The sequence below is a fragment of the Coregonus lavaretus genome (assembly GCF_964263955.1).
Source record: "Coregonus lavaretus genome assembly, chromosome: 1".
Taxonomy (NCBI): domain Eukaryota; kingdom Metazoa; phylum Chordata; class Actinopteri; order Salmoniformes; family Salmonidae; genus Coregonus; species Coregonus lavaretus.
In genome coordinates this window covers 1,680,929-1,706,289 of record NC_139988.1, presented here as the reverse complement: position 1 = coordinate 1,706,289, position 25,361 = coordinate 1,680,929, and the positions used below count along the sequence as shown (strand labels likewise).

General features: G+C 49.0%; 1 pseudogene across 1 annotated transcript in view; it reads right to left on the bottom strand.

Annotated features, from left to right (window-relative positions):
- The window catches only part of LOC311127370, a 367,179-nt pseudogene that overhangs the window by 66,288 nt on the left and 275,530 nt on the right, over positions 1–25,361 (bottom strand). Inside the window, exons 26-28 of the transcript in view lie at positions 24,715–24,768; positions 23,915–23,968; positions 22,511–22,591 (exon numbers count right to left, since the gene is read on the bottom strand). The product of the transcript in view is annotated as an uncharacterized misc_RNA (transcript). The remainder of the gene's footprint in view (positions 1–22,510; positions 22,592–23,914; positions 23,969–24,714; positions 24,769–25,361) is intronic.

Genomic DNA, 25,361 nt, shown 5'->3' with positions numbered 1-25,361 from the left:
CATACACTTAGGTTGGAATCATTGAAACTCATTTTTCAACCACTCCACAAAATATCTTGTTAACAAACTATAGTTTTGGCAAGTCGGTTAGGACATCTACTTTGTGCATGACATAATTAATTTTTCCAATTATTGTTTACAGACTTATAATTCACTGTATCACAATTCCAGTGGGTCAGAAGTTTACATACACTAAGTTGACTGTGCCTTTAAACAGCTTGGAAAATTCCAGAAAATGATGTCATGGCATTATAAGCTTCTGATAGGCTAATTGACATCATTTGAGTCAATTGGAGGTGTACCTGTGGATGTATTTCAAGGCCTACTTTCAAACTCGGTGCCTCTTTGCTTGATATCATGAGAAAATCAAAAGAAATCAGCCAATACTTCAGAAAAAAAATTGTAGACCTCCGCAAGTCTGGTTCATCCTTGGGAGCAATTTTCAAACGCCTGAAGGTACCACATTCATCTGTACAAACAATAGTACGCAAGTATAAACACCATGGGACCACACAGCCGTCATACCGCTCAGGAAGGAGACGCGTTCTGTCTCCTAGAGATGAACGTACTTTGGTGTGAAAAGTGCAAATCAATCCCAGAACAACAGCAAAGGACCTTGTGAAGATGCCGGAGGAAAACAGGTACAAACGTATCTATATCCACAGTAAAAAGAGTCATATATCGACATAACCTGAAAGGCCGCTCAACAAGGAAGAAGACACTTCTCCAAAACCGCCATAAAAAAGCCAGACTACGGTTTGCAACTGCACATGGGGACAAAGATCTTACTTTTTTGAGAAATATCCTCTGGTCTGATGAAACAAAAATAGAACTGTTTGGCCAGAATGACCATCATTATGTTTGGAGGAAAAAGGGGGTTATTGCAAGCCGAAGAACACCATCCCAACCGTGAAGCACGGTGGTGGCAGCATCATGCTGTGGGGGTCCTTTGCTGCAGGAGGGACTGGTGCACTTCATAAAATAGATGGCATCATGAGGAAGGAAAATTATGTGGATATATTGAAGCAACATCTCAAGACATCAGTCAGGAAGTTAAAGCTTGGTCGCAAATGGGTCTTCCAAATGGACAATGACCCCAAGCATACTTCCAAAGTTGTGGCAAAATGGCTTAAGGACAACAAAGTCAAGGTATTGGAGTGGCCATCACAAAGCCCTGACCTCAATCCTATAGAACATTTGTGGGCAGAACTGAAAAAGCGTGTGCGACCAAGGAGGCCTACAAACCTGTCTCAGTTACACCAGCTCTGTCAGGAGGAATGGGCCAAAATTCCCCCAACTTATTGTGGGAAGCTTGTGGAAGGCTACCCGAAGCGTTTGACCCAAGTTAAACAATTTAAAGGCAATGCTACCAAATACTAATTGAGTGTATGTAAACTTCCAACTTCAACTGTAGATAGACCATCTGAAATATACCAAGACACTCTTACCAAGTAGTAGCAGTTAATATATATATATATACACGGGGTACCAGTACTAATGATAACATGTCTATATACACAGGGTACCAGTACTGAGTAATGATAACTTGTATATATACACGGGGTACCAGTACTGAGTAATGATAACTTGTCTATATACACGGGGTACCAGTACTGAGTAATGATAACGTGTATATATACACGGGGTACCAGTACTGAGTAATGATAACTTGTCTATATACACGGGGTACCAGTACTGAGTAATGATAACTTGTCTATATACACAGGGTACCAGTACTGAGTAATGATAACTTGTATATATACACAGGGTACCAGTACTGAGTAATGATAACTTGTCTATATACACGGGGTACCAGTACTAATGATAACTTGTCTATATACACGGGGTACCAGTACTGAGTAACTATAACTTGTCTATATACACGGGGTACCAGTACTGAGTAATGATAACTTGTCTATATACACTGGGTACCAGTACTGAGTAATGATAACTTGTCTATATACACGGGGTACCAGTACTGAGTAATGATAACTTGTCTATATACACGGGGTACCAGTACTGAGTAACTATAACTTGTCTATATACACAGGGTGCCAGTACTGAGTAATGATAACGTGTCTATATACACGGGGTACCAGTACTGAGTAATGATAACTTGTCTATATACACGGGGTACCAGTACTGAGTAATGATAACTTGTCTATATACACGGGGTATCAGTACTGAGTAATGATAACTTGTCTATATACACAGGGTACCAGTACTGAGTAATGATAACTTGTCTATATACACAGGGTACCAGTACTGAGTAATGATAACTTGTCTATATACACTGGGTACCAGTACTGAGTAATGATAACTTGTCTATATACAGTGAGGGAAAAAAGTATTTGATCCCCTGCTGATTTTGTACGTTTGCCCACTGACAAAGAAATGATCAGTCTATAATTTTAATGGTAGGTTTATTTGAACAGTGAGAGACAGAATAATAACAAAAAAATCCAGAAAAACGCATGTCAAAAATGTTATAAATCAATTTGCATTTTAATGAGGGAAATAAGTATTTGACCCCCTCTCAATCAGAACGATTTCTGGCTCCCAGGTGTCTTTTATACAGGTAACGAGCTGAGATTAGGAGCACACTCTTAAAGGGAGTGGTCCTAATCTCAGTTTGTTACCTGTACAAAAGACACCTGTCCACAGAAGCAATCAATCAGATTACAAACTCTCCACCATGGCCAAGACCAAAGAGCTCTCCAAGGATGTCAGGGACAAGATTGTAGACTTACACAAGGCTGGAATGGGCTACAAGACCATCGCCAAGCAGTTTGGTGAGAAGATGACCAGAGTTGGTGCAAATTCGCTAATGGAAGAAACACAAAAGAACTGTCAATCTCCCTCGGCCTGGGGCTCCATGCAAGATCTCACCTCGTGGAGTTGCAATGATCATGAGAACGGTGAGGAATCAGCCCAGAACTACACGGGAGGATCTTGTCAATGATCTCAAGGCAGCTGGGACCATAGTCACCAAGAAAACAATTGGTAACACACTACGCCGTAAAGGACTGAAATCCTGCAGCGCCCGCAAGGTCCCCTTGCTCAAGAAAGCACATATACATGCCCCTCTGAAGTTTGCCAATGAACATCTGAATGATTCAGAGGAGAACTGGGTGAAAGTGTTGTGGTCAGATGAGACCAAAATCGAGCTCTTTGGCATCAACTCAACTCGCCGTGTTTGGAGGAGGAGGAATTGCTGCCTATGACCCCAAGAACACCATCCCCACCGTCAAACATGGAGCTGGAAACATTATGCTTTGGAGGTGTTTTTCTGCTAAGGGGACAGGACAACTTCACCGCATCAAAGGGACGATGGACCGGGCTATGTACCGTCAAATCTTGGGTGAGAACCTCCTTCCCTCAGCCAGGGCATTGAAAATGGGTCGTGGATGGGTATTCCAGCATGACAATGACCCAAAACACACGGCCAAGGCAACAAAGGAGTGGCTCAAGAAGAAGCACATTAAGGTCCTGGAGTGGCCTAGCCAGTCTCCAGACCTTAATCCCATAGAAAATCTGTGGAGGGAGCTGAAGGTTCGAGTTGCCAAACATCAGCCTCGAAACCTTAATGACTTGGAGAAGATCTGCAAAGAGGAGTGGGACAAAATCCCTCCTGAGATATGTGCAAACCTGGTGGCCAACTACAAGAAACGTCTGACCTCTGTGATTGCCAACAAGGGTTTTGCCACCAAGTACTAAGTTCAAATACTTATTTCCCTCATTAAAATGCAAATCAATTCATAAAATTTTTGACATGCGTTTTTCTGGATTTTTTTGTTGTTATTCTGTCTCTCACTGTTCAAATAAACCTACCATTAAAATTATAGACTGATAATTTCTTTGTCAGTGGGCAAACGAACAAAATCAGCAGGGGATCAAATACTTTTTTCCCTCACTGTACACAGGGTACCAGTACTGAGTAATGATAACTTGTCTATATACACGGGGTACCAGTACTGAGTAATGATAACTTGTCTATATACACGGGGTACCAGTACTGAGCGGATGTGGAGGGGTACGAGGTCATTGCGGTAGATATGTACATATATGTAGGACTAAATAATAAAGTAGTCATATCCATGTAGGAAAGTTCAAACAAGCCAAACAATTAATCTACTCTAAATCACACATCAGCAATTCACTTTGAGAACAAGGTGGTGGTTCTCCCGGAAGTACAGCTGCTGCCTGTGTGAGACTTCAATGGGAATATGGAATACACTTCCAACTACACAGGGCAAACAGTGTGAACACTGCATTTCACCACGAGCCTTGTGTTCAATGCTCTCTTACTTTACACACAGAGAAGTCCAGGGGTCTCTCCCTATATAGAGCCCTACGGGTCCTGGTCAAAAGTAGTGCACTATAAACGGAATAGGGTGCCATTCAGGACGCGGTCTTGGTTGGGATCAGGGATACTGTAAGCATTATTTACAGAACACCCCCTTGATGGAAAATTGATTTCTGTGTTCAGCAAGCATTAGTGCTACGACTAAGTCCTGCGTTGCACAATGTAAATCAGCCATCTGAAACTCTGCTTCATGCTAATGCAGCAGTTTAGAAATAAAGCTCCCCCACATTAAGAAGTGTTCAGAGCACATGAGCTTGGAAATAGAAAATAAAGTTGGATGAACTCAAATAACCTGTCATGGGCCTCTCACTCCACCGGGTTACCACCTTTATTTTCTTCCACTCTGCTCACCACTCTCTCTACTCAGCCTAACTAGCTCCACCTGTCCCTGCTCTGCTCTGCTCTAATTACTCTGCCAGCTGCGCTGCATTACCCACTACCTCTCCCAGTATTTAAGGCCCTGTCTTTCAGCTCTCCGGTGTCAGATCGTCTGCAAAGCTCACACCCGGAACCTGTTTGCTCGCGCTTCTGGCTCACCCTGGTTTTGTGACCCCGGACCTGCCTGTTTTTTGGATACTCTTCTGCCTCAGGAGATCCAGACCTGCTTCTGCCATTACGACTCCTGACTACTCTTCAATCCCGGTAACTCTGACCAGCCTTCTGCCTTGCTACTACGTATTTTGGATTTCCCTTGAACTGTACTGCTGCCTGGTTTCATTCCGCCCTGTTGTGTCTGTGTCTCCCCCCCCCAGGACTTCTGGACCACCCACCACCGGCTTCATAGGACGCATCGCTGCCACTGGGGGGGGCACAGACCCAGCGCATTGGACGGGATCCCTGTTACCCCTGGAGCCTTCATTCACTCCCTACTTCCCTTTTCCCTTAAGTTTAATAAACTTTCTGGTGTGACGCAATTGTGGTCCTCTGGTCGTCTGTCTGAACCGTGACAGTACGATCTGACCATTATGGACTCAGCGCACACTTTCCCCGACATGGAAACCGATGAGCATGAGCAGCAGTTCCAGCAGCAGCAACAACAACTCGCCATGATCATTCAACTCCTCACCAACCTTACCCCAGCCAGTCTGCCCACCAGCCCAGCCCCCGAGTTACCTGCCCCGGTCATTGCAGCCGCTGCTCCGGAACCCAAGATTGGAAACCCCGAGCGGTTCAACGGCGATTCAACCCAGGTCCGGCCATTCCTGACTAGCTGCCGACTTCAGTTCTCCTTGCAGCCAAGGACCTTCGCCACGGAGGGGGCTAAAGTTGGGTATGCCATCACTCACCTGACGGGCCGAGCTCGACTCTGGGGAACAGCAGAGTTCGAACGTCAAACCCCCGCATGTGCAACCTTCGACCTGTTTGCTGAGGAGATGCTGAAGGTGTTTGACCTGGATTCACCCACCGCAGAGGCGTCTCGTGAACTGTTCAGTATTCGACAAGGCAGACGTACAGTCGCAGACCATTCCATCGACTTCCGAACCCTGGCTAGACGAAGTTCTTGGAACACACCATCGTTGGTGGACGCGTTCTTCCATAGTTTGGCTGACTATATCAAGGACGAGTTGGTCTCCCATGAACTGCCTTCCACTCTTGATGAAGCCATCGCACTGACTGTCAGGATCGACAGAAGGATACAGACCCGTCGTCGTGAGAGGGGGCGCCAAGGTCCACCTACTACCGGCATTCGGAGAGATCCGACTGGGCTCCTGTCATCTACTGCCACTCACCCAGGTCAGCTTGATCAGTCTGAGCCTATGGAGATTGGGCGAGCCTCCCTCACTCCTGCAGAGCGCCAGCGCCGCTTCACCTCAAACCTCTGCCTCTATTGTGGAGGTGATGGACATCGTGTGGTAACCTGCCCTTTAAAGGGCCGAAGCTCACCGGGCATAGGGGGAGTCCGGTTGAGTTCAATGACCATCCAGTCCTCCGACCGCAAACCCCTGCTGCAAGTTCACCTCCGCCTCTCTGACTCAACTCACACCCTGGCTGCTCTGGTGGATTCTGGCGCCGAAGCCAACATAATGGACATCAAGCTGGCACGCCAACTGGGACTGGAGAACCTCCGTTTGACACCTCCTATTCCTGCCCGGGCACTGGACGGACACTTACTCGGATCGGTCACTCATGTCACGGCCCCGGTCTCGATGGGTCTGTCCGGAAACCATCAAGAAACTATCCAGTTTCACCTGCTCCCCTCTCCAGGCCAACCCCTCATCCTGGGTTACCCATGGCTCCGCCGGCACAACCCTCAGCTCGACTGGGTGACCGGGGTGATCAGGGAGTGGGGAGAGGACTGCCACCGAACCTGCCTGCTTGCTGCCGCACTACCCCCTCGGCCAGTACCTACTAACTCCGCTCCTGACCTCTCCAATGTCCCAGAATGCTACCATGGTCTCAGAGAGGTGTTTAACAAAGCAAGAGCCACATCTCTGCCCCCTCACCGACCGTACGACTGTGCCATCGACCTCCTCCCTGGAACAGCTCCTCCAAGGGGTCGTCTTTATTCGTTGTCTGCTCCTGAAAGAAAGTCCATGGAGGACTACATCAATGGCTCTCTGTCCGCAGGATTAATCCGTTCATCTTCATCTCCTGCTGGTGCTGGCTTCTTCTTTGTGGGGAAGAAGGACGGATCTCTTCGCCCCTGCATCGACTACAGGGGACTCAACGACATCACAGTGAAAAACCGTTACCCTCTGCCTCTGCTCACCTCTGCTTTTGAGTTGCTCCAGGGAGCCACTGTTTTTACCAAGTTGGATCTCAGAAACGCTTACCACCTAGTGCGGATCCGGGAGGGAGATGAATGGAAAACCGCATTCAATACACCAACAGGCCACTACGAGTATCTGGTTATGCCTTTTGGCCTCACCAATGCTCCTGCTGTGTTCCAGGCTCTAGTGAATGATGTACTGCGGGACATGTTAAACAAGTTTGTCTTCGTTTACCTGGATGACATCTTAATCTACTCCAGAAACCTGTCTGAACACACCCGCCATGTCCAGCAAGTCCTTCATCGTCTTCTGGAGAATTCCCTCTACGCCAAGGCAGAGAAATGTGAGTTTCACGTCAAGACAGTGGCCTTCCTGGGGTACATAGTGGCAGAGGGAAGTATCCAAATGGATCCTGCCAAAGTATCAGCAGTCACTTCATGGCCAGTTCCGGAGAACAGAAAGAAGCTGCAACAGTTTCTGGGGTTTGCTAACTTCTATAGGAAGTTTATCCGGAACTACAGTACCGTTGCTGCCCCTCTCACTGCTCTAACCAGCACCAAGCAACCCTTCACCTGGACCCCAGCAGCCGACAAAGCCTTCAGTACCCTCAAGGTGAGGTTCACCTCCGCTCCCATCCTCCAGATGCCTGATGTGGACCGGCAATTCATTGTGGAGGTGGACGCCTCGGATGTGGGAGTTGGTGCTGTGATTTCTCAGTGGGCTGCGGAGGATAGGAAGCTCCATCCCTGTGCCTTTTTCTCACGTCGGTTGTCCCCCTCTGAGTGCAATTACGACATAGGGAACCGTGAGCTGCTGGCTGTGAAGCTTGCCTTGGAGGAGTGGCGTCACTGGCTGGAGGGGTCCACCATTCCATTTCTCGTTTGGACCGATCATAAGAACTTGGAGTACATCCGCACGGCCAAACGGTTGAACTCCAGGCAGTCCCGCTGGGCCCTGTTCTTCACCAGGTTTAATTTCACTCTGTCATACCGGCCTGGATCACGCAACACCAAGCCAGACGCCCTCTCCCGTCAATTCCAGAAGGATGACACCCCCTCCAAGGACCCTGTGTCGATTCTGCCAAGTCCCTGCATCGTTGCAGCTCTGACCTGGGCTGTTGAGGAACAGGTGCTGGAGGCTCTCCGTAACCAGCCAGGTCCCAGCACTTGCCCAGCTGACCGCCTTTTTGTCCCCGAAGACCTGAGGTCCCAGGTCGTTCAGTGGGGACATGACTCCCGCCTAGCTTGTCACCCTGGCTCCACCCGCACTTACAACCTGCTCGCCCAGAGGTTCTGGTGGCCCTCTCTGAGGAAGGATGTACGGGAATTCGTCCAAGCCTGCCCCATCTGCAACCAACACAAGTCGTCCTGCCAGCCCCCAGCCGGATTGCTGCAGCCCCTGCCTGTGCCCAGACGTCCCTGGTCTCACATCGCCCTTGACTTTGTCACGGGGCTGCCCCCTTCAAGTGGCATGACCGTCATTCTCACCATCGTTGACCGTTTCAGCAAGATGGCACACTTCATTCCCCTCCCCAAGCTCCCAACCGCCAAGGAGACCGCCCAGGTGGTCCTGGAACACGTCTTCCGGATCCACGGACTGCCAAAGGATGTAGTTTCTGACCGTGGTCCACAATTCTCCTCCGCTTTTTGGAAGGAGTTCTGTCACCTGCTGGGAGCCACAGTCAGTCTGACTTCCGGATTCCATCCCCAATCCAATGGGCAGTCAGAGCGGGCTAATCAGGAGCTCGAGAAGGCACTGCGATGCATGACTTCACGCAACCCCCACTCCTGGTCGCAGCAATTGACATGGGTGGAGTACGCACACAATTCTCTGACCTGCTCTGCCATCGGTATGTCCCCTTTCCAATGTGTTTATGGATACCAGCCTCCTCTATTTGCCAGCCAGGAGGAGGAGGTTACTTGCCCATCTGCACTTGCTTTTGCCCGTCGATGTCGCCGCACCTGGTCACAAGCCCGAGCCACACTCCTCAGATCCGTTGCCAGCTACACTACCGGGGCCAACCGTCGGAGAATTCCTGCTCCCACCTACCATGTTGGTCAAAGGGTGTGGTTGTCATCGAAGAACCTGCCACTCAGGGTGGAGTCGCAGAAGCTGGCACCTCGGTTCATTGGCCCATTCCCTATCATAAGAGTGATTAGCCCAACTGCTGTCCGGCTCCAACTGCCTAATTCCCTGAGGGTGCACCCCACTTTCCATGTGTCTAAGATTAAGCCCATCCATGAGAGTCCGCTGGTCCCTGCTGCGCCTGGTCCTCCTCCTCCACGGCTCGTCGATGGTGGTCTGGTTTACACCGTCCGCCGCCTGCTTCGGTCCAGACGGAGGGGTAGGGGTCTCCAGTACCTCATTGACTGGGAGGGCTATGGACCTGAGGAAAGGACCTGGGTGCCAGCTAGTCGGATTGTGGATAGGACTCTCATCACCGCTTTCCACCAACGGCATCCTGATCAACCTGCAATCCGTAGGGGCCGCCCCAGAGGGGTCCCTAACCGTCCGGCCCGCTCGGCTTCCTGTCCTGTGCCTGATCCTGTCTCGGGACCTGTCCCATCTCCCGACCACGGCCCTCCGGCTTCCTCCGAGGATGAGGACGTTCACTCGGACCGTTCGGAGGAGTTCTAGCCCTCCTCCGGCTCCCCTCCTCCCGCCCGGCGTGGTGTTGCTCTTGGGACTTCTGGGGCCGTCCCTTGGGGGGGGGGTTCTGTCATGGGCCTCTCACTCCACCGGGTTACCACCTTTATTTTCTTCCACTCTGCTCACCACTCTCTCTACTCAGCCTAACTAGCTCCACCTGTCCCTGCTCTGCTCTGCTCTAATTACTCTGCCAGCTGCGCTGCATTACCCACTACCTCTCCCAGTATTTAAGGCCCTGTCTTTCAGCTCTCCGGTGTCAGATCGTCTGCAAAGCTCACACCCGGAACCTGTTTGCTCGCGCTTCTGGCTCACCCTGGTTTTGTGACCCCGGACCTGCCTGTTTTTTGGATACTCTTCTGCCTCAGGAGATCCAGACCTGCTTCTGCCATTACGACTCCTGACTACTCTTCAATCCCGGTAACTCTGACCAGCCTTCTGCCTTGCTACTACGTATTTTGGATTTCCCTTGAACTGTACTGCTGCCTGGTTTCATTCCGCCCTGTTGTGTCTGTGTCTCCCCCCCCCAGGACTTCTGGACCACCCACCACCGGCTTCATAGGACGCATCGCTGCCACTGGGGGGGGCACAGACCCAGCGCATTGGACGGGATCCCTGTTACCCCTGGAGCCTTCATTCACTCCCTACTTCCCTTTTCCCTTAAGTTTAATAAACTTTCTGGTGTGACGCAATTGTGGTCCTCTGGTCGTCTGTCTGAACCGTGACATAACCTGTGTTTTTCTGGTTTTACTTCCCCGAGGGTGCAGTGGTGTTTCATTTGAATTGGCATTGAATTCAATATGTAAATAAGTTGAAATGCGCCAATAAAGAATGGTTTAAAAATCGAACCCCCCCCCCCCCCTCTCTCTCTCTCTCTCTCTCTCTGTCTCTCTCTCTCTCTCTCTCTCTCTCTCTCTCTCTCTCTCTCTCTCTCTCTCTCGTTCTCTTAACCTCTCTCTCCTCTCCTTAGGGGATGGTGTATGCTATGACCACTTCATGCTCTGCTGTGGCACCCAGACCATACAGTAAAGATCTCTGGGATATCTCGGAGGCGTGAACCATGGGCGTCCAGCTGGTCTGACCACCATTATCATATTTCTCAGCATGGTTTATTGCAGCAATTTAAAAAAAATAGAAATATGTTTGCTGTGTTTTTGCATGTACATTGATTGATTAATTAATCTTATACTACACAAAGATGAATAACATAAATGTTTCTAAACTAATCCAATCTGTTAGTTGGACTTATTGCACCTGTTACTGTTTAGATGGTTTCGGTAGTCTTATTTATGATTCTGTTTAACCCTGCCAGTCATTCTGAATCCATGTTGTTGTGAGTGAAGAAAAGTTCAAATTGCTGGATAACCCCACTCTGGCTGGATTCCAAAAGGAATTAAACATCCCTTTGCAAGCCAGCATGTGTCCAAAACACAGCAAAGGCTGGTCATCAGCAAAACACAGTGAAGGCTGGTCATCAGCAAAACACAGTGAAGGCTGGTCACCAGCAAAACACAGTGAAGGCTGGTCATCAGCAAAACATAGTCATCAGCAAAACACAGTGAAGGCTGGTCATCAGCAAAACACAGTGAAGGCTGGTCATCAGCAAAACACAGTCATCAGCAAAACACAGTGAAGGCTGGTCACCAGCAAAAGGCAGCGAAGGCTGGTCACCAGCAAAACGCAGTGAAGGCTGGTCATCAGCAAAATGCAGTAAAGGCTGGTCACCAGCAAAACGCAGTGAAGGCTGGACACCAGCAAAACACAGTGAAGGCTGGTCACCAGCAAAACGCAGTGAAGGCTGGTCACCAGCAAAACACAGTGAAGGCTGGTCACCAGCAAAACACAGTGAAGGCTGGTCGTCAGCAAAACACAGTCATCAGCAAAACACAGTGAAGGCTGGTCACCAGCAAAACGCAGTGAAGGCTGGTCACCAGCAAAACACAGTGAAGGCTGGTCACCAGCAAAATGCAGTGAAGGCTGGTCATCAGAAAAACAGAGTGAAGGCTGGTCATCAGAAAAACACAGTGAAGGCTGGTCGTCAGTAAAACACAGTGAAGGCTGGTCGTCAGTACAACACCCATCCCTCTATCCTTCCCTCTCTACATCCTTCCATCTTTCCCTCTCTCCATCCCTCCATCCCTGCCCTCCTCCATACTTGTTTACCTACTCACTATCTCAGAGCCATACCTCTCCCTGACACTATTAGCATCTCAACATCTCTCTTATTACTCTGCTCTACCAAACACATTAGCTCTTAATGTGTGTGTGTGTGTGTGTGTGTGTGTGTGTGTGTGTTTGTGTGCGCTTCGACCTAATGAGTAGTTCCGCTGTCATGCTTAATGTTCAGTTTAGCTCCTTCCATGTACAAACAAACATGATTGCCCTAGCCCAACCTGAGACAAACATGATTGCCCTAGCCCAACCTGAGAGCTGGCACCCTATTCCCTACATAGTGCACTACTTTAGACCAGGGCTTTGGAACACCTTAGGGAACCGGGTGGCATTTGGCACTCATACCTATACTGCTAGTTCCAAGACTGTAAACCCTGCCCATATGGCACTCCAGGCAGGCTGGAGCAAACTCTCCAAAAATATGAATGATTTCAAATAGTATTTGAACCCAGGTCTGAAACACAGTCAAGTCAACCAAGACGTCTTGGCTGTGAAGCTCTGCTACTAACTGGTACTGCAGGTGCTGTGTATGTACAGGTAACTAGCTGGTACTGCAGGTGCTGTGTATGTACAGGTAACTAACTGGTACTGCAGGTGCTGTGTATGTACAGGTAACTAGCTGGTACTGCAGGTGCTGTGTATGTACAGGTAACTAACTGGTACTGCAGGTGCTGTGTATGTACAGGTAACTAACTGGTACTGCAGGTGCTGTGTATGTACAGGTAACTAACTGGTACTGCAGGTGCTGTGTATGTACAGGTAACTAACTGGTACTGCAGGTGCTGTGTATGTACAGGTAACTAGCTGGTACTGCAGGTGCTGTGTATGTACAGGTAACTAACTGGTACTGCAGGTGCTGTGTATGTACAGGTAACTAACTGGTACTGCAGGTGCTGTGTATGTACAGGTAACTAGCTGGTACTGCAGGTGCTGTGTATGTACAGGTAACTGCCAAAATGCAGGAAACACTTGAGTAAATGAGTGGGTGCTTCCATAAAGGTGTGGTTCCTGAGTTAATTAGGCAATTAACATCCCATCATGCTTAGGGTCATGTATAGAAATGCCCAGTTGCCCATTATTTTGGCTACCATGGCTAGAAGAGATCTCAGTGACCTTGAAAGTGGGGTCTCAAAGGATTTTTTTAAAAAGCGTGTGTGTGTGTGTGTGTGTGTGTCAGTCACCAGTTCTCAACCCAGTTGAACACTTATGGGAGATTCTGGAGCGGCGTTTTACACCACCATCAACAAAAGACCAAATTATGGAATTTCTCGTGGAAGAATGGTGTCGGATCCCTCCAAAAGAGTTTCAGACACTTGTAGAATCTATGCCAAGGCACATTGAAGCTGTTCTGGCTCGTGGTGACCCAACACCCTATTAAGACACTTTATGTTGGGGTTTCCTTTATTTTGGCAGTTACCTGTATGTAATGAACACTTCTGAATGCAAAGCCGGGTCCGCAAAATAGTGTGCTGACAGCTTTAAGCCTCAGAATGGGGGTGGATAGGACATTACCGTGGCTGGTGTTAATGAATGGTGGATTACTTAATAGCATTGCATCTGCATGATGTCAAGGCTGTGCTACGAGAGGCACTCTTTCTCTCAGTCAACATGTTTGCTGCTGTCGTCGCAGCTGTTCCTAGCTGATCTACTACTCTGTGTGTGCGTGTGTGTGTGTGTGTGTTTGTATGTGTGTGTTTGTATGTGTCTGTTCGTGTGTGTGTGTGTGTGCGTAAGTGCATGTCCAGTGATGACTGAATACCATGCACTGAATTCCACAGTGATATACTAATCTACTGTGTGTGTGTGTGTGTGTGTGTGTGTGTGTGTGTGTGTGTCTGTTCGTGTGTGTGTGTGTGTGCGTAAGTGCATGTCCAGTGATGACTGAATACCATGCACTTAATTCCAAAGTGATATACTAATCTACTGTGTGTGTGTGTGTGTGTGTGTGTGTGTGTGTGTGTGTGTGTGTGTGTGTGTGTGTGTGTGTGTGTGTGTGTGTGTGTTGTGTGTGTGTGTGTGTGTGTGTGTGTGTGTGTGTGTGTGTGTGTGTGTGTGTGTGTGTGTGTGTGTGTGTGTGTGTGTGTGTGTGTGTGTGTGTGTGTGTGTGTGTGTGTTTGTGTGTGTGTGTGTGTGTGTGTGTTTGTGTGTGTGTGTGTGTGTGTGTGTGTGTGTTCGTGTGTGTTTTGAGCGTGTCACTTGTCTCCGTGCTGCACTGTTTATTGCCGCTTGGCTACCTGCCAAACTTGACGGTTTTTACTTTTTTTAAACCCGTTTAATCTGTCTTCATTTAACACATTTTACCAACATCGTAGTTCTTTTTTATATGTTTCACTCGCTCTACTTTTTTCATTCAAGTTTTTGTCCCCGGACGCTTTATCTGGACATGGTTCTACAGGACCTCCACCAGCCGAAGCTAAGTAGTAACATTAACACAATGCCATCTAATTGCAGTCATGGACTCATAATATACAGGAGAACTATCGCCTTATGGTGAGGATAGCCGTGCTGCAAGCCCAGCTTCAGATGCAATCGTTAGGCAAGGGCAATGTAAGTGTAGGAAAGGATGAAACAGCGTCTGCGCCACCAGTAAGTACAGATAGTAGTATAAATCTCCTCGCACAGTCCCCGCAGCCGGACAATTTTCTCAAGGCTTCTGGAAAGAAATGCTGTCGGCATGCTCAACTGGTGTCGCTCATTCAGCCGACAGAAACTTTCAACCGGTTCTCCCCATTAAGCAACGAGTCGGAGTCAGAGGCCGAGCCTTCTCGGGTCTCTCCTCCACCCGTTACAGGTCTGAGCCACTGAAGCCTACCACCGTTAGCTCTGACAAATTGAAAACCCTAGTTATTGGCGACTCCATTACCCGCAATATTAGACTTAAAAAGAATCATCCAGCGATCATACACTGTTTACCAGGGGGCAGGGCTACCGACGTAGAGGCTAATCTGAAGATGGTGCTGGCTAAGGCTCAAACTGGTGAGTGTAGAGACTATAGGGATATTGTTATCCACGTCGGCACCAACGATGTTAGGATGAAACAGTCAGAGGTCACCAAGAGCAACACAGCTGCAGTGTGTAAATTAGATAGAAAGATGTGTCGGCATCGAGTAATTGTCTCTGGTCCCCTCCCAGTTAGGGCGAGTGATGAGCTCTACAGCAGAGTCTCACAACTCAATCGCTGGTTGAAAACTGTTTTCTGCCCCTCCCAAAAGATAGGATTTGTAGATAATTGGCCCTCTTTCTGGGACTCACCAACAAACAGGACCAAGCCTGGCCTGCTGAGGAGTGACAGACTCCATCCTAGCTGGAGGGGTGCTCTCATCTTATCTATCAACATAGACAGGGCTCGAACTCCTCTAGCTCCACAATGAGATAGGGTGCAGGCCAGGCAGCAGGCTATTTGCCAGCCTGCCAGCTTAGTGGAGTCTGCCACTAGCACAGTCAGTGTAGTCAGCTCAGCTATCCCCATTGAGACCGTGTCTGTGCCTCGATCTAGGTTGAGCAAAACTAAACATGGCGGTGTTTGCCTTAGCAATCTCACTGGAATAAAGACCTCCTCCATTCCTGTCATTATTGAAAGAGATTGTGATATACAGTGGGGCAAAAAAGTATTTAGTCAGCCACTATTTGTGCAAGTTCTCCCACTTAAAAAGATGAGAGAGGCCTGTAATTTTCATCATAGGTACACATCAACTATGAAAGACAAATTGAGAAAAGAAATTCCAGAAAATCACATTGTAGGATTTTTTATGAATTTATTTGCAAATTATGGTGGAAAATAAGTATTTGGTCACCTACAAACAAGCAAGATTTCTGGCTCTCACAGACCTGTAACTTCTTCTTTAAGAGGCTCCTCTGTCCTCCACTCGTTACCTGTATTAATGACATCTGTTTGAACTTGTTATCAGTATAAAAGACACCTGTCCACAACCTCAAACAGTCACACTCCAAACTCCACTATGGCCAAGACCAAAGAGCTGTCAAAGGACACCAGAAACAAAATTGTAGACCTGCACCAGGCTGGGAAGACTGAATCTGCAATAGGTAAGCAGCTTGGTTTGAAGAAATCAACTGTGGGAGCAATTATTAGGAAATGGAAGACATACAAGACCACTGATAATCTCCCTCGATCTGGGGCTCCACGCAAGATCTCACCCCGTAGGGTCAAAATGATCACAAGAACGGTGAGCAAAAATCCCAGAACCACACGGGGGGACCTAGTGAATGACCTGCAGAGAGCTGGGACCAAAGTAACAAAGCCTACCATCAGTAACACACTACGCCGCCAGGGACTCAAATCCTGCAGTGCCAGACGTGTCCGCCTGCTTAAGCCAGTAAATGTCCAGGCCTGTCTGAAGTTTGCTAGAGTGCATTTGGATGATCCAGAAGAGGATTGGGAGAATGTCATATGGTCAGATGAAACCAAAATAGAACTTTTTGGTAAAAACTCAACTCGTCGTGTTTGGAGGACAAAGAATGCTGAGTTGCATCCAAAGAACACCATACCTACTGTGAAGCAGGGGGGTGGAAACATCATGCTTTGGGGCTGTTTTTCTGCAAAGGGACCAGGACGACTGATCCGTGTAAAGGGACGAATGAATGGGGCCATGTATCGTGAGATTTTGAGTGAAAACCTCCTTCCATCAGCAAGGGCATTGAAGATGAAACGTGGCTGGGTCTTTCAGCATGACAATGATCCCAAACACACCGCCCGGGCAATGAAGGAGTGGCTTCGTAAGAAGCATTTCAAGGTCCTGGAGTGGCCTAGCCAGTCTCCTGATCTCAACCCCATAGAACATCTTTGGAGGGAGTTGAAAGTCTGTGTTGCCCAGCGACAGCCCCAAAACATCACTGCTCTAGAGGAGATCTGCATGGAGGAATGGGCCAAAATACCAGCAACAGTGTGTGAAAACCTTGTGAAGACTTACAGAAAACGTTTGACCTGTGTCATTGCCAACAAAGGGGAGAAAGAAGTCAAAGCCCTACCCTATGCTTTGACTTCTTTCTCCCCTCTCTCTCCAGATAAAATCCTGCGACTTGTGACTGCAGGCCGCCCAACAACCTGCCCGCTTGACCCCATCCCCTCCTCCCTTCTCCAGACCATCTCCGGTGACCTTCTCCCCTACCTCACCTCGCTGATCAACTCATCCTTGACCGCTGGCCATGTCCCTTCCGTCTTCAAGAGAGCGAGAGTTGCTCCCCTTCTCAAAAAACCAACACTCGACCCCACTGATGTCAACAACTACAGACCAGTATCCCTTCTTTCTTTTCTTTCCAAAACTATTGAGCGTGCCGTCTTTAGCCAACTCTCTTGCTATCTCTCTCAGAATGACCTTCTTGATCCAAACCAATCAGGTTTCAGGACTGGTCATTCAACTGAGACTGCTCTTCTCTGTGTCACGGAGACTCTCCGCACTGCTAAAGCTAACTCTCTCTCCTCTGCTCTTGTCCTTCTAGACCTGTCTGCTGCCTTTGATACTGTGAACCATCAGATCCTCCTCTCCACCCTCTCCGAGATGGGCATCTCCGGCGCGGCTCACTCCTGGATTGCGTCCTACCTGACCGGTCGCTCCTACCAAGTGGCGTGGCGGGAAGCTGTCTCCGCACCACGTGCTCTCACCACTGGTGTCCCCCAGGGATCGGTTCTGGGCCCTCTCCTTTTCTCCCTATACACCAAGTCACTTGGCTCTGTCATATCCTCACATGGTCTCTCCTATCATTGCTACGCTGACGATACACAACTAATCTTCTCCTTTCCCCCTTCTGATAACCAGGTGGCGAATCGCATCTCTGCATGTCTGGCAGACATATCAGTATGGATGACGGATCACCACCTCAAGCTGAACCCTGGCAAGACGGAGCTGCTCTTCCTCCCGGGGAAGGACTGCCCGTTCCATGATCTCGCCATCACGGTTGACAACTCCGCTGTGTCCTCCTCCCAGAGTGCGAAGAGCCTAGGCGTGACCCTGGACAACACCCTGTCGTTCTCCGCCAACATCAAGGCGGTGACCCGCTCCTGCAGGTTCATGCTCTACAACATTCGGAGAGTGCGACCCTGCCTTACACAGGAAGCGGCGCAGGTCCTGGTCCAGGCACTTGTCATCTCCCGTCTGGACTACTGCAACTCGCTGTTGGCTGGGCTCCCTGCCTGTGCCATTAAACCCCTACAACTCATCCAGAATGCCGCAGCCCGTCTGGTGTTCAACCTTCCCAAGTTCTCTCACGTCACCCCCCTCCTCCGCACACTCCACTGGCTTCCAGTTGAAGCTCGCATCCGCTACAAGACCATGGTGCTTGCCTATGGAGCAGTGAGGGGAACGGCACCTCTGTACCTTCAGGCTCTGATCAGTCCCTACACCCAAACGAGGACATTGCGTTCATCCACCTCTGGCCTGCTGGCTCCCCTTCCTCTGCGGAAGCATAGCTCCCGCTCAGCCCAGTCAAAACTGTTCGCTGCTCTGGCACCCCAATGGTGGAACAAGCTCCCTCACGACGCCAGGACAGCGGAGTCACTCACCACCTTCCGGAGACATTTGAAACCCCACCTCTTTAAGGAATACCTGGGATAGGATAAAGTATTCCTTCTAACCCCCCCCCCCCCCCCCAAATTGTAAAGTGGTTATCCCACTGGCTATAGGGTGAACGCACCAATTTGTGAGTCGCTCTGGCTAAGAGCGTCTGCTAAATGACGTTAATGTGCCCTTGAGCAAGGCACTTAACCCTAATTGCTCCTGTAAGTCGCTCTGGTTAAGAGCGTCTGCTAAATGACTAAAATGTAAATGTAAATGTATATAACAAAGTATTGAGAAACTTTTGTTATTGACCAAATACTTATTTTCCACCATAATTTGCAAATAAATTCATTAAAAATCCTACAATGTGATTTTCTGGATTTTTTTTCCTCATTTTGTCTGTCATAGTTGACGTGTACCTATGATGAAAATTACAGGCCTCTCTCATCTTTTTAAGTGGGAGAACTTGCACAATTGGTGGCTGACTAAATACTTTTTTTCCCCACTGTATCACATCTCAAAATAGGGCTACTTAATGTTAGATCCCTCACTTCCAAGGCAGTTATGGTCAATGAACTAATCACAGATCATAATCTTCATGTGATTGGCCTGACTGAAACATGGCTTAAGCCTGATGAATTTACTGTGTTAAATGAGGCCTCTACTCCTGGTTACACTAGTGACCATATCCCCCGCGCATCCCGCAAAGGCAGAGGTGTTGCTAACATTTACAATAGCAAATGTCAATTTACCCAAAACAAAATGACTGCGTTTTCATCTTAAAATAAAATAAAAATAAAATAAATTGGTCATTTAGCAGACGCTCTTATCCAGAGCGACTTACAGGAGCAATTAGGGTTAAGTGCCTTGCTCAAGGGCACATCGACAGATTTTTCACCTAGTCGGCTTGGGGATTAGAACCAGCGACCTTTCGGTTACTGGTACAACGCTCTTAACCACTAAGCTACCTGCAGCTTCTAGTCATGAAATCTATGCAGCCTACTCAATCACTCATTATAGCTACTGTTTACAGGCCTCCTGGGCCGTATACAGAGTTCCTCACTGAGTTCCCTGAATTCCTATCGGACCTTGTAGTCATGGCAGATGATATTCTAATTTTTGGTGACTTTAATAGTCATATGGAAAAGTCCACAGACCCACTCCAAAAGGCTTTCGGAGCCATCATCGACTCAGTGGGTTTTGTCCAACATGTCTCCGGACCTACTCATTGCCACAGTCATACCCTGGATCTAGTTTTGTCCCGTGGAATAAATATTGTGGATTTAAATGTTTTTCCTCATAACCCTGGACTATCGGACCACCATCTTATTATTACGTTTGCAATCGCAACAAATAATCTATTCAGACCCCAACCAAGGACCATCAAAAGCTGTGCTATAAATTCTCGGACAACCCAAAGATTCCTAGAGGCCCTTCCAGACTCCCTCCACCTACTCAAGGACGTTGGAGTACACAAATCAGTTAACAACCTAACTGAGGATCTATATTTACCTTGCGTAATACCCTAGATGCAGTCGCACCCCTAAAAACAAAAACAATTTGTCACAAGAAACTAGCTCCCTGGTATACAGAAAATACCCGAGCCCTGAAGCAAGCCTCCAGAAAATTGGAAAGGAAATGGCACTGCTCGTGCAGTGGAGGAGATCTTTGTGCGCTATACTCAGCCTTGTCTCAGGGTAGTAGGTTGGTGGTCTGTTGATATCCCTCTGGTGGTGTGGGGGCTGTGGTTTGGCAAAGTGGGTTGGGTTATATCCTGCCTGGTTGGCCCTGTCTGGGGGTATCGTCGGACGGGGCCACAGTGTCTCCCGACCCCCACTGTCTCAGCCTCCAGTATCTATGCTGCAGTAGTCTATGTGCCAGGGGCTAGGGTCAGCCTGTTATATCTGGTGTCATTCTCCTGTCTTATCTGGTGTTCTGTGTGAATTTAATTATGCTCCCTATAATTCTCCCTCTCTCCCTCCCCTCCCGGAGGACCTGAGCCCTAGCACCATGCCTCAGGACTACCTGGCCTGATGACTTCTTGCTATCCCCAGTCCACCTGGTCCTGCTGCTGCTCCAGTTTCCACTCTTCTGCCTGCGGCTATGGAACCCTGACCTGTTCACCGGACGTGCTACCTTGTCACAGACCTGCTGTTTTCAACTCACTCTCTCTCTATCGCACCTGCTATTTCAACCTTCAAATGCCTGGCTATGAAAAGTCAAGTGACATTTACTCCTGAGGTGCTGACCTGTGGCACCCTCCACAACCACTGTGATTATTATTTGACCCTGCTGGTCATCTATGAACGTTTGAACATCTTGAAGAACGATCTGGCCTTAATGGACATGTACTGTTATAATCTCCACCTGTCACAGCCAGAAGAGGACTGGCCACCCCTCAGAGCCTGGTTCCTCTCTACCCAGTACAGCCAGGAGAGGACTGGCCACCCCTCAGAGCCTGGTTCCTCTCTACCCTGTACAGCCAGGAGAGGACTGGCCACCCCTCAGAGCCTGGTTCCTCTCTACCCAGTACAGCCAGGAGAGGACTGGCCACCCCTCAGAGCCTGGTTCCTCTCTACCCAGTACAGCCAGGAGAGGACTGGCCACCCCTCAGAGCCTGGTTCCTCTCTACCCAGTACAGCCAGGAGAGGACTGGCCACCCCTCAGAGCCTGGTTCCTCTCTACCCTGTACAGTTAGGAGAGGACTGGCCACCCCTCAGAGCCTGGTTCCTCTCTACCCAGTACAGCCAGGAGAGGACTGGCCACCCCTCAGAGCCTGGTTCCTCTCTACCCAGTACAGCCTGGAGAGGACTGGCCACCCCTCAGAGCCTGGTTCCTCTCTACCCAGTACAGCCAGGAGAGGAATGGCCACCCCTCAGAGCCTGGTTCCTCTCTACCCTGTACAGCCAGGAGAGGACTGGCCACCCCTCAGAGCCTGGTTCCTCTCTACCCAGTACAGCCAGGAGAGGACTGGCCACCCCTCAGAGCCTGGTTCCTCTCTACCCAGTACAGCCAGGAGAGGACTGGCCACCCCTCAGAGCCTGGTTCCTCTCTACCCAGTACAGCCTGGAGAGGACTGGCCACCCCTCAGAGCCTGGTTCCTCTCTACCCAGTACAGCCAGGAAAGGACTGGCCACCCCTCAGAGCCTGGTTCCTCTCTACCCAGTACAGCCAGGAGAGGACTGGCCACCCCTCAGAGCCTGGTTCCTCTCTACCCAGTACAGCCAGGAGAGGACTGGCCACCCCTCAGAGCCTGGTTCCTCTCTACCCAGTACAGCCAAAAGAGGACTGGCCACCCCTCAGAACCTGTTTCCTCTCTACCCAGTACAGCCAGGAGAGGACTGGCCACCCCTCAGAGCCTGGTTCCTCTCTACCCTGTACAGCCAGGAGAGGACTGGCCACCCCTCAGAGCCTGGTTCCTCTCTACCCTGTACAGCCAGGAGAGGACTGGCCACCCCTCAGAGTACAGCCAGGAGAGGACTGGCCACCCCTCAGAGCCTGGTTCCTCTCTACCCAGTACAGCCAGGAGAGGACTGGCCACCCCTCAGAGCCTGGTTCCTCTCTACCCAGTACAGCCAGGAGAGGACTGGCCACCCCTCAGAGCCTGGTTCCTCTCTACCCAGTACAGCCAGGAGAAGACTGGCCACCCCTCAGAGCCTGGTTCCTCTCTAGGTTCATTCCTAGGTTTTGCCTTTCTAGGGAGTTTTTAGCCACTGTGCTTCTACATCTGTATTGTTTACTGTTTGGGGCTGGGTTTCTGTATAAGCACTTTGTGACAACTGCTGATGTAAAAAGGGCTTTATAAATCAAATGTGATTGATTGTGTGTTTGTGTGTGTGTGTGTGTGTGTGTGTGTGTGTGTGTGTGTGTGTGTGTGTGTGTGTGTGTGTGTGTGTGTGTGTGTGTGTGTGTGTGTGTGTGTGTGTGTGTGTGTGTGTGTGTGTGTGTGTGTGTGTGTGGCTAAGGCCAAACAAGCCAATAAGGTCAGATCAGATGGTGATAACAGCGTCTCTCTCCGGTTGCATGCCAAGTGGCACCCTATTCCCTATATACTGTAGTGCACTATTCTTGACCAGAGCCCTATGAGCCCTCATTAAACCCACCAGATTTCCAGCTACTGGCTCTCCAGGCTCTCCCTTGGGTCCAGGCAGGCCCTGTGGTCCCATCACACCACCAGAGTCCCCCTAGGGAGAGAGACAGACAGACAGACAAACAGATAGATAAATAAACAGACAGACAGACAGACAGACAGACCGTGAGAGTGAGACAGTCAATCAGAAAAACAGTCAATCAGACAGACAGACAGGTCAGACAGACAGACAGACAGAGAGTGAGACAGTCAATCAGACAGACAGTCAATCATAGAGACAGACAGACAGACAGACAGACAGACAGACAGACAGACAGACAGACAGACAGACAGACAGGCAGGCAGGCATACAGACAGGCATACAGACAGGTCAGACAGACAGACAGACAGACAGACAGACAGACATACAGACAGACAGACAGAGAGTGAGACAGTCAATCAGACAGACAGACAGACAGACAGGCAGGCAGGCATACAGACAGGCATACAGACAGGTCAGACAGACAGACAGACAGACAGACAGACAGACAGACAGACAGACAGACAGACAGACAGACAGAGAGTGAGACAGTCAATCAGAGAGACAGACAGACAGACAGCCACTGCAGTGACAGATGGGCCATGTTATCTCTACAGGACGGAGGTGACTCTGAATGACAGACGTTCACACGTAGAGAAGAGATGGGCGTAGGAGGGGGGTGAGACGGGTGAGGCAGGGGGGAGTCAGGAGGGGAAAGCGGGGCATCTGCCACCCCACTCTCTGAGTGACACACACAGAGTGGGAGGTAGGGGGGTGAGGGTGATGAGGCAGGGGGAGTCAGAGGCTAAAGCTGAGGATATCTGCCACCCCAGTGGAATCATTTCACAGAACAACAGGGGTTAAAGGGAAATTACACAAAAAAACAATATCTTTGTATTTTTTTTCATTAGTCCACTGTTGATACAGCGTGTTTGTGTGTGTGGAGGAAACAAACTGCAGAATGCAGCCTCGTCAGAGATGGTTGTGTGTACGTCTAGGCCACGGTAGAGCTGAGCTCACCATGTACAGGCTCATACACCAGTAGAACCACTTAATACAGGCCCATACACCAGTAGAACCACTTAATACAGGCCCATACACCAGTAGAACCACTTAATACAGGCCCATACACCAGTAGAACCACTTAATACAGGCCCATACACCAGTAGAACCACTTAATACAGGCCCATACACCAGTAGAACCACTTAATACAGGCCCATACACCAGTAGAACCACTTAATACAGGCCCATACACCAGTAGAACCACTTAATACAGGGAGGAGTGGCTATCCAATCTGAAAGTCGTGTATCATCCTCTACGGTGATGGTAAAACATCTGTCAAATGTCTGCCTGCATGTCTGTTCTTAAAGGTGTAAGACTTGACTTGAAGCTCTACCTTGTCTCCTTTAAGACCGTCTCTGCCAGGTATTCCTGGGTCCCCCGACGATCCCTGGAAACGGAGGACAGAACACAGCCATATCTATCAACCAGGCCTTCACACACTCACACTCACACACACACCGACATACACACATAGACGTTAACAAGTACCCACGCACGCACTACTACACCCCCCTCAAAACACACACACACACACACGTCCCCCCTCCCGTTACAATACAGATACATTCATCTCTCTCCTGCTCTCCGCTTCAGTGGGCCCACCATGCTCCAACACCCTCTCCCTTTTCCAGGATTTATGAAACGCCTCTCTTTCCCTCTCCTGCTTCTGAATAAAGACAGATACTCGTTACGGGTGCAGCAGCTGCAGCAGCAGATTGGGGTCCCTGTCTGCCTCATAACGTAAAGCGCTCAGATCTGCCTCTACCGACTATTTCGTTGATTAGTGATCGTCTGTGTAACAATTCAAGACTTTGCCTTCATCTACCCCTTTATTCTCTTTGTGTCTCTCTTACTTTCGCTCCCTGTCTCCTCAGTGGTTTATCTATGTATTTCCTTATTGTCCTTTGGTAGGTGTAGTTGGGGGAACAGCGGAACAGGGAGATAAAGAGATGAGAGAAGGGGGAGGATGAGACTGTTCTTTCTGGAGGGGTGAGGACTAGGGTGGGGTCAATTCCATTTCAATTCAGGAACAAAAAACTGAGTATTACTTCCTGAATTGAAATGGAATTGACCCCACCCACCCCTGATGCAGACTACTTAATACATTTATTTTAAGTAACGTGTTTTACTTACCGTCTCTCCTGCAATCCCTGGGAGTCCGATGAGTCCACGAGGACCTTCTTTACCCTGGAAAAGAGTCAGAGAAGTGTCAGAGTCTAATATCCCTTCTTCTTAGTAATCACAGCCTGACCCATGGTGACCTGCCTGTCTGGCTAACTGCAGACAGCCCCAGCAATCCCTCTCTGATTCAGAGAGTCCTATTACTGAGCTACCAACTGTACACCCCAGTAAAGACATGCTGTTCTAGAGGCCTTTCTGGTCACCAAGGGGTTGAAAGTTGGACGTTAAGGCAAAGACATCATGGAGATGTTGGAACTGTTTAGACTGTAGCTTAGCAACTAGACACCATAGGGGTATACTATAAATGAGGATCGATTAGTTAGCCAGCTAACTTTGATAAATAACCAAAAATAACTGTTGATTTCCTGGTTCATTAGGAAGCGAAATGTATATGTGTTTTTGGTTGTTCAGTCAATTAGACCAAGCCCATTTCAAGCTTATCTTTCTTTAAAAATAAGGTTATTTTGAGATATTTGCTGGCTAACTCCTTGATCCTGCTTTGTAGAATACCCCTCAGGACATCCGGCAATTTTGTTTCATTTTAAAGCAAAAGTATGGGATTCGACAGTTGTGTCAAGCTCAAGAGGCATTTATAAGTT